The following is a 9,716-nucleotide window of genomic DNA, read 5'->3' as shown; positions in this document are numbered from 1 at the left end:
GCGTACCCACTCCACTGCAGCCCGATCATCGCCATTTTTGTCAGGGGCAAAATAAAGGCGGGAAGTGCGCATGCGTATTCACCACTGCGGCCCGATGGTCACCATCTTTGTGAGGGGCAGAACAGAGGGGACTCGGGGCGGCCGAACATAGCCGAAGGTGAACGATCGTGGCCGATTGAGGCTAATGGGGTTTGGGTGAAAGTAAGTTCAAGTGGAATCACCAGCACAAAAATGCTTCCATTCCCCAGAAATAGCAGTGAGGGCGAGGAATAAACAAGTAAAACAAAATAAAAAAATAAATTGCCACTCAATGATGATGAGTTGAATTGATTTATTATTGTCACATGTATTGGGATACAGTATGGTTTCTTGCACACTATAGTCTAAATTTTTAAAAAAGCTTATTTATTAGTGTCACAAGTAGGCTTACATTAACACTGCATTGAAGTTACTGTGAAAATCCCCGAGTCGCCACACTCCGGCGCCTGTTCAGGTAGACTGAGGGAGAATTTAGCATGGCCAATGCACCTAACCAGCACGTCTTTCAGACTGTGGGAGGAAACCGGAGCACCCAGAGAAAACGTACGCAGACACGGGGAGAATATGCAGACTTCACACAGTGACCCAAGCCGGGAATCGACCCCAGGTCCCTGGTGCTGTGAGGCAGCAGTGCTAACCTTGCAGACAGTGAGGAACATTGTCAGAGGCTACAGAAGGATATAGCTAGGCTGGAAATTTGGGCAAAGAAATGGCAGATGGAGTTCAATCCAGATAATTGTGAAGTGATGCATTTTGGTAGAACTAACGTAGGGGGGAGCTATACGATAAATGGCAGAACCATAAAGGGTGTAGATACGCAGAGGGACCTGGGTGTGCAAGTCCACAGATCCTTGAAGGTGACGTCACAGGTGGAGAAGGTAGTGAATAAGGCATATGGCATGCTTGCCTTTATAGGACGGGGCATAGAGTATAAAAGTTGGGGTCTGATGTTGCAGTTGTATAGAAATCATAGAAACCCTACAGTGCAGAAGGAGGCCATTCGGCCCATCGAGTCTGCACCGACCACAATCCCACCCAGGCCCTACCCCCACATATTTACCCGCTAATCCCTCTAACCTACGCATCCCAGGACACTAAGGGGCAATTTAACATGGCCAATCAACCTAACCCGCACATCTTTGGACATTATAGAATGTTGGTTCGGCCGCATTTGGAATACTGCACCCAGTTCTGGTCGCCACACTACCAAAAGGACGTGGAGGCTTTAGAAAGAGTGCAGAGGAGGTTTACCAGGATGTTGCCTGGTATGGAAGGGCTTAGTTATGAGGAGAGATTGGGTAAACTGGGGTTGTTCTCACTGGAAAGATGGAGGATGAGGGGTGACCTAATAGAGGTGTATAAAATTATGAAAGGCCTAGATAGGGTGAACGGTGGGAAGCTTTTTCCCAGATCGGTGGTGACGTTCATGAGGGGTCATAGGTTCAAGGTGAGGGGGGGGAGGTTTAACACGGATATCAGAAAGACGTATTTTACACAGAGGGTGGTGAGGGCCTGGAATGCAAGGTGGTGGAGGCGGACACACTGGGAATGTTTAAGACTTATCTGGATAGCCACATGAACGGAATGGGAATGGAGGGATCGAAAAGAATGGTCGAGTTTGGACCAGGGAGCGGCGCGGGCTTGGAGGGCCTGTTCCTGTGCTGTATTGTTCTTTGTTCTTTGTTCTAACCACTGTGCCACCGTGCTGCCCCTAACGATGAGTTGAATTGTTTTATTATTGTCACATGTATTAGTGTACACTTAAAACTATTGTTTCTCGTGCGCTATGCAGGCAAAGCATAGCATTCATAGAATACATAAGGAAAAGGACATGGTGCAGAATATAGTGTTACAGTTACAGGTAGGGTGAAGAAAAAGATCAGCTTAATATATGGTAGGATCAGTCAAAAGTCTGATGGCAGCAGGGAAGAAGCTGTTCTTGAGTCGGTTGGTACATGATCTCAGACTTTTGTATCCTTTTCCCAATGGAAGAAGATGGAAGTGACTATGCCCATAATTATGCTGGCTGCTTTTACGCGGCAGCAGGAAGTGTCGATGGAGTCAGTGGACGGGAGGCTGGTTTGTGTGATGGACTGGGCTCCGTTCATGACCCTTTGTAGTTTCTTGTGGTCTTGGTCAGAGCAGGAGCCCTATTTGAAAGTGAGTTCAAATGGAATCATTATCACAAAAGTGCTTCCATGCTCCAGAAATAGCAGTGAGTGGGGGAAGATGTTTGGAGGGGGGCGGGGGAAGTAAAACAAAATAAAAAGAAAATTCCCACTCAATGACAATGAGTGCAGTTTCATTCAAACTTTATCTCAATTCAATTGCAATGATGGCAGATTTTTTTGAAGAAAGGATGGGAGTGGCTAAAGTAACATTTTGGTTCCTCCAGGATGGGACTGGGGAATTGACAATGGGCCAGGACTTCCGAGGAGGCAATCACAATTGGACGGCTGCTCCGCCACTGTTTTCCCACATTCGTTTGGAGCTGCACCTTTCTTGCCTGAGTTTTTTTTCCAAAAATATACTTTATCCCTAAATCTGTGAGCACATCACAAACATTCCAAAATGATCATCACACAAAAAGCATTAATATTCAGGTTTTTTACACACATCAAGTAACATTCTGAGATGTTTCAATATAGTAAAGGAAATGTTTCAGACAGTTTACAATGGTCTTACAAATGTTGCAGTTATTTTAAAGGTTGTCTACATAGAAAAAGTTGCACTCCGAGTGCTTCATTACAACTGAGATACATGTAATATTCACTGTATACATTCAGTGAGTCATTCAGCCCAAGGAGGTTCTGCTCCCCTTGGTTCAGTGTGGTTGAAAGGTCTTAGACAGCGACCTTCCCCACTGCACCTCTGTGAGAGCTGCCCCAAGCGCCAGTGCATCCCTCATTCCAAAGCCCAGGACCACGTGCTGAGGGCCGCAACTTCCTTGCCCGACTTTCCGACTCAGGAGGGGTGAGAAAGGTATGTTACGAGGTCTTCAGTGCAGTGTAGCAGAGTCGAACAAAAGGAAGCCCCTTTTTATAGCACAAGCTGCTGTTAAGCACATGAGGTTTCTCGCCACTTCGAGAAGGAAGGTCCCAGCCACTTTGAGAAGCCAAAGACAGGTAAAGGTTTAAGATAAGTACATAAGGGGGGAGATAGGGCACGTGGAGGTGGTTTTAGGGGCACAGGATGGGTTGGGGGAGTTGAATTGTCAATTGGGTGTTCAGTTTGGGGTCTCAGGGTAGTCAGTCGGGATTTAAGTGGCCTGAAGTCTCTCTGCGCCTTTATTGCTTTACAAGATGAACAGTTGGGCTTGCTCTGTACCATGGCTTGGGGCTTGTACCATGTAAAATGGATCATTGGTGTTGGCGGATTTCAGGCTGACTATTTGGATGACCTTTTCCAGAGTCAGACCTTCCTTGGCCTGTTATATATCTGAAAGGGCATCATCAGGCACTCCAGTAACAATCCTGTCCTTTCTGAGTTCTGACTCACCACAGTTACAGAGGTTGGCCGGAGTTTTTCTAAAAAATATTCTGTGTCGATTTTGCGTGAAAACTGGAGTAATTCATGCTAGTTTTTTCAGTGGGAGTTCAGAGAAGAATCTCCCACACTCTGTGCACTGCAGAGGCCACCAGTGTGAATATCACACCAGCTTGGGTCACTGTCTGTGTGGAGTTTGCACATTCTCCTCGTGTCTGCGTGGGTTTCCTCCGGGTGCTCCGGTTTCCTCCCACAATCCAAAGATGTGTGGGTTAGGTTGATTGGTCATGCTAAAAATTGCCCTTAGTGTCCTGGGATGCGTAGGTTAGAGGGATTAGTGGGTAAATATATAGGGATATGGGGGTAGGGCCTGGGTGGGATTGTGGTCGGTGCAGACTCGATGGGCCGAATGGCCTCTTTCTGTGCTGTTGGGTTTCTAAGATTCTAGGATCATTAAATTTCAGGGAGTGGGGCCTATTCCCGCTGGAGAGGTTTAAATCAGCGCGTTGAGCGGGGCACTGTTCATGCACCGATCTACCAGCGCCGAGACTGGTGCATACGCAGTGGCCCTGCACTGATGGCCTCCCAATTGCTGGCCAGCTTGATCGCTGGCCAGCCTTATGACCCCTGCAATGCCTGCTCTCCCCACCCCCCTTGCCCTGCCACGGCCTGATCGCAGTCCCCCCCCTGACCATTCCTGGGCCCAGCCCGGACCCCCCTTCTCCCTGCCAACATGATTTCCAGCTCCCCCCCCACCCCCGCCACAGTAACCCCCCTCCCACAGTCTCAACCCCCACTCCCCCGCAGTGCCAACCACCCCAGCAGGCTTACCACTCCCCCTCCGCAACTGCCTGACCCCCCCACCCCCCCCCCAGTCTGCCCCGATCGCTGGCCTCCCTCCTTCCATAACCGATCCCTATGCAGAGTAGCAGTGGGACTCCTACTCCCAGCAATCACTCCCTACCCCCGCCCCATAGGCCCTGCCCCCAATGCCCCGTCCCCCTGGCATTGCCCTATGCCTGATGGGCAGTGCCAAGGTGCCCCCTGACCATTGGCACTTTGCCCTTTGGACAATGCCAGGGGCCAGAGTGCCAATACCCAGGGGGCACCACCCTGTTGCCCGACCCTCCGCGAGGCCCCGATTACCCCCCCTGCACTCCAGCGGGATCAGGCCGTTAGTTCCCCAAAAGTGGGGAGTTACTGTAAACCCCGCTGGAATGAAATACTCGTAGCGGGAAGGGGGAGAGGCTAGCGGGCCCAGAGATTGTAGTCCCGGGCCCGCTAATCTCATTTAAAATATATTTAAATTAGAATTAAAATACTTACCCCGCCTCTCTGCTGGAAATCCGCCACTGGCAGACGCTATCGAGGCGGGAACGCATGCGCAAATCCCACACATCGCCCACTGTGGGAGTATCCCGGCCTGCTGCACTTAAACATTAGTGCAACGGGATAGGAGAATCGCCCCCACTGAAGCAATGTGATAGGAAAGCCTACAAGATGAACTGCAGCAACTCACCAAGGCTCCTTCACATTCCAAGGTCCAGGACTACGTGCTCAGGGACGCGCTCAAGCTTGGAGCAGCCGCCGCCAAGGCACAATGGGGAAAGACCACCGTGTAAAGCGTCTCAACCGAGGCAGACCGAGGGCCAGGTAACTGCAGAACACCCTCGGCCTGCGTAACTGTGTGCCAATCTGAAAAATAACAGCACACAGAAAACTCTGACACATGTATATAGTTTTTAAGAAATGAAATGTAACGAAATGTAATGTTTTTGTAAATAAGCTCTGTATTGTACTGTAAAAATGATTCTTTTTTGCACTGTTTATGACTTTTGGATCTGTCATTTTGCAATGTTTTATTGGAGAGTTTTTTTTTGTGAATAAAGTATATTTTTGAAATAAAAAAAAAACTCACCAAGGCTCCTTCTCGGCCTTTTGGCTAAGATCAAGTGTAGTTATGTGGATGCTGCACTTGGTTGAGGTCATTAGGTTACATTGAAGCTTCATATGTTTCATATGAAGCAATTTTCAAAAGCGGCATCTCGGCTTTTTGGCTAAGATGCAAATGAGCTCAAGTCTTGGAGGAGGTGTTGCTTTGCTCCTCCAATCAGCCTGGCTCATGTAGATCAGGCCCAGGACAGGGCAATTTGGTCGCTTGCCCTGTCTTAGCCTGGATCGGAAATGTCTCAACTTGTTGAGACTTTGAATTGGATTTGATTTGATTGAATTGGAAAAGTATTAAAATAAAACTCACCAAGGCTCCTTCAACAGCACCTTCCAAACCCGTGCCCTCTTGCACCGAGAAGGATAAAGGGAAGCAGATATATGGGGACACCATCACCTGCAAATTCCCCTCCAAGCTACACATTGTCCTGACTTCAAACTACACAGTAGTCATTGCGCTTCTCGGCCTTTTGGCTAAGATCAAGTGTAGCATGGAGAGGATGCTGCACTTGGTTGAGGTCATTGGGTTACATTGAAGCTTCATATGTTTCATATGAAGCAATTTTTAAAAGCGGCATCTCGGCCTTTTGGCTAAGATGCAAATGAGCTCAAGTCTTGGAGGAGGTGTTGCTTTGCTCCTCCAATCAGCTTGGCTCATGTAGATCGGGCCCAGGACAGGGTGGTTTGGTCGCTTGCCCTGTCTTGTCAGCCTGGATCTGAAATGTCTCAACTTGTTGAGACTCTGAATTGGATTTGATTTGATTGAATTGGAAAAGTATTTAAAAAAAGTAGTCATTGCGTTAGGTTATCTTGCTCAATGCTGTTTGCTTTCAAGGTTGGTTCCTGATTGTTACTCTGATTTACATTGTGATTTCCATTGTGAAGTTGCCATTGCACATGTGTGTCAGATTCGCCATTGGCAGAACAATGCGCAGAGCTGTCGGAGCTTCGACTGCAACTCAGCAGCTGCCTTGGGATATTCCCAAATCAGCATGCTCCAACTCTGCTCTGCCTCACTGCCCCCTCTGCTCTGCCTCACTCCCCCCTCTGCTCTGCCTCACTGCCCCCTCTGCTCTGCCTCACTGCCCCCTCTGCTCTCTGCCTCACTGCCCCCTCTGCTCTCTGCCTCACTGCCCCCTCTGCTCTCTGTCTCACTCCCCCCTCTGCTCTGCCTCACTGCCCCCTCTGCTCTCTGTCTCACTCCCCCCTCTGCTCTGCCTCACTGCCCCCTCTGCTCTCTGTCTCACTCCCCCCTCTGCTCTGCCTCACTGCCCCCTCTGCTCTGCCTCACTGCCCCCTCTGCTCTCTGTCTCACTCCCCCCTCTGCTCTGCCTCACTCCCCCCTCTGCTCTGCCTCACTCCCCCCTCTGCTCTGCCTCACTGCCCCCTCTGCTCTGCCTCACTCCCCCCTCTGCTCTGCCTCACTCCCCCCTCTGCTCTGCCTCACTGCCCCCTCTGCTCTCTGCCTCACTGCCCTCTCTGCTCTGCCTCACTGCCCCCTCTGCTCTGCCTCACTGCCCCCTCTGCTCTGCCTCACTGCCCCCTCTGCTCTGCCTCACTGCCCCCTCTGCTCTGCCTCACTGCCCCCTCTGCTCTGCCTCACTGCCCCCTCTGCTCTGCCTCACTGCCCCCTCTGCTCTGCCTCACTGCCCCCTCTGCTCTGCCTCACTGCCCCCTCTGCTCTGCCTCACTGCCCCCTCTGCTCTGCCTCACTGCCCCCTCTGCTCTCTGCCTCACTGCCCCCTCTGCTCTGCCTCACTGCCCCCTCTGCTCTGCCTCACTGCCCCCTCTGCTCTCTGCCTCACTGCCCCCTCTGCTCTGCCTCACTGCCCCCTCTGCTCTGCCTCACTCCCCCCTCTGCTCTGCCTCACTGCCCCCTCTGCTCTCTGCCTCACTGCCCCCTCTGCTCTCTGCCTCACTGCCCCCTCTGCTCTCTGCCTCACTGCCCCCTCTGCTCTCTGCCTCACTCCTCCCTCTGCTCTGCCTCACTGCCCCCTCTGCTCTCTGCCTCACTGCCCCCTCTGCTCTCTGCCTCACTGCCCCCTCTGCTCTGCCTCACTCCCCCCTCTGCTCTCTGCCTCACTGCCCCCTCTGCTCTGCCTCACTCCCCCCTCTGCTCTGCCTCACTCCCCCCTCTGCTCTGCCTCACTCCCCCCTCTGCTCTGCCTCACTCCCCCCTCTGCTCTGCCTCACTCCCCCCTTTGCTCTCTGCCTCACTGCCCCCTCTGCTCTCTGCCTCACTGCCCCCTCTGCTCTGCCTCACTCCCCCCTCTGCTCTGCCTCACTCCCCCCTCTGCTCTGCCTCACTGCCCCCTCTATCTGCCTCACTCCCTCTCTGCCTCACTCCCCCTCTGTCTCACCCCTCTGCTCAGTACCTCACTCCACTCTACTCTTTGCCTCACTCCCTCTCTACCTTGCCCCCTACCTACTCACTGCCTCGCCCCCACCTACTCTCTGCCTCATTCCCTCTCTACCTCAGTACCTACCTGCTCACTGCCTCTCTGCCTCACCCGCTCTGCTCTCACTCAGGCTTCACTCCCTCACTGCCTCACTCCCTCTCTGCTCACTGCCTCACTCCCTCATTCCCTCACTGCCTCATTCCCTCACTGCCGCACTCCCTCTCTGCCTCACTCCCCCTCTACTCCCTGCCTTGCTCCCCTCTGCCTCATTTCCGCACTGATAATCACCTCGCTCCCCCTCTACACTCTGCAGGGAAACCCTCAGCAGTGTTAGGAACGGAGTCCCAGGATTTTGAACCAGTGAATGAGCAGGTGATACAGTAATGGGCTCGGTGGTCTACTCCCAATCCTTTCTCTTATGTTCTTACTGGACTGGTGTTTTCTCAAAGTCAGTTTTTTGAAGTGCTCTAATGCATCAATCCAGTGATATGTTTTAACACTCATGGTTCAAGCGAAATGGGTTGAAATGTTTGTGATAGGCTTACTGATGTAATGTTATATTCCACCACTAGGTGCCAGCTTGTGCCCAGATCAGGTAATGGGACAGGGTATGAGTGCAGACCTTGCGATCAGCACATTAGATGGAGACTGTGGAGTGAGAAAACTTTATTTTCCCGGCATTTTCTGCTTTTAATCACCATCCTCGGTATTTATGTTGACAAAGCAAATGGGTTAGAATTTCTGCCAGATTCTCCTCCCAGTCAGCAGAAAGCCCCAGAGAAATTCCGGGATGTCTTCTGATCTTCTACCCAAGTTTTGTTGGACATTCGGGAAAAACCCGTGGGGAAATCCCAGGAGAGCTGTGTTCCACTTGACGTAAGTATAACGGTTGACTCAGCAACGGGTCCTTTGGAGAACTTGCCTGGCCGATAAAAGTCAGTCCACCCAAGTGCCTGATTTGCAAGGTGCTAGATGCAGCAATGCTAAGTCATCTCACTGTGACGGAGGACGGTTGGCTTGTTGCTGGCAAGAAGCTGCCAACCTCTCCGCACCCATGCACTCAACTGTCTTCACTCTAACTATTTGCAGGGCTATGCCCGCCTGTTGAGGCAGTCACTTTGGGTTGCCCATCAGTCCTTGTTGTCACACTACGGTGCTGAACAGTGTTCCCCTCTGCAAGGTAAAAGAGAAAGTTAACCTTACGTTGGTATTTAAGATTATCAGAGAGTTTGTTAAGGTACATATAGATAAAATATTTCCAATTTTTGGGTGGACAAAACTAGGGGCCACGTGTATACGATACAGCATGGTGGCACAGTGCTTAGCACTGCTGCCTCACAGCACCAAGCACCTGGGTTCGATTCCTGGCTTGGGTCACTGTCTGTGTGGAGTTTGCACATTCGCCCCATGTCTGCGTGGGTTTCCTTCGGGTGCTCCGGTTTCCTCCCACAGTCCAAAGATGTGAGGGTTAGGTGGATTGGCCATGCTAAATTGCCCCTTAGTGTCAGGGGGACTAGCTAGGGTAAATGCACGGGGTTAATCGGATAGGGCCGGGATGGGATTGTGATCAGTGCAGACTCAATGGGCCGAATCGCCTCCTTCTGCACTGTAGGGATTCTATGATACTCATTCATAAATCCAATAAAGAGTTCTGAAGAAATCTCTTTATCCAGAAAGTGGTTAGAATGTGGAACTTGTTGCTACAAAGAGTAGTTGAAGCAAATATTTTAGATATTTTTGAGAGGAAGCTAGATAAACACTTGTGAGAAAATGGAATATTCTGTTGAGTGGGTAGAGAGTTCCAGGGGGTCCGGAGAGATGGGAGGTGAAAAAGAAACTGGGTGA

The sequence above is a fragment of the Mustelus asterias genome, chromosome 10, assembly GCF_964213995.1.
Source record: "Mustelus asterias chromosome 10, sMusAst1.hap1.1, whole genome shotgun sequence".
Taxonomy (NCBI): domain Eukaryota; kingdom Metazoa; phylum Chordata; class Chondrichthyes; order Carcharhiniformes; family Triakidae; genus Mustelus; species Mustelus asterias.
The sequence above is the reverse complement of the archived record's forward strand: the minus strand, read 5'-3'. Positions refer to the sequence as shown.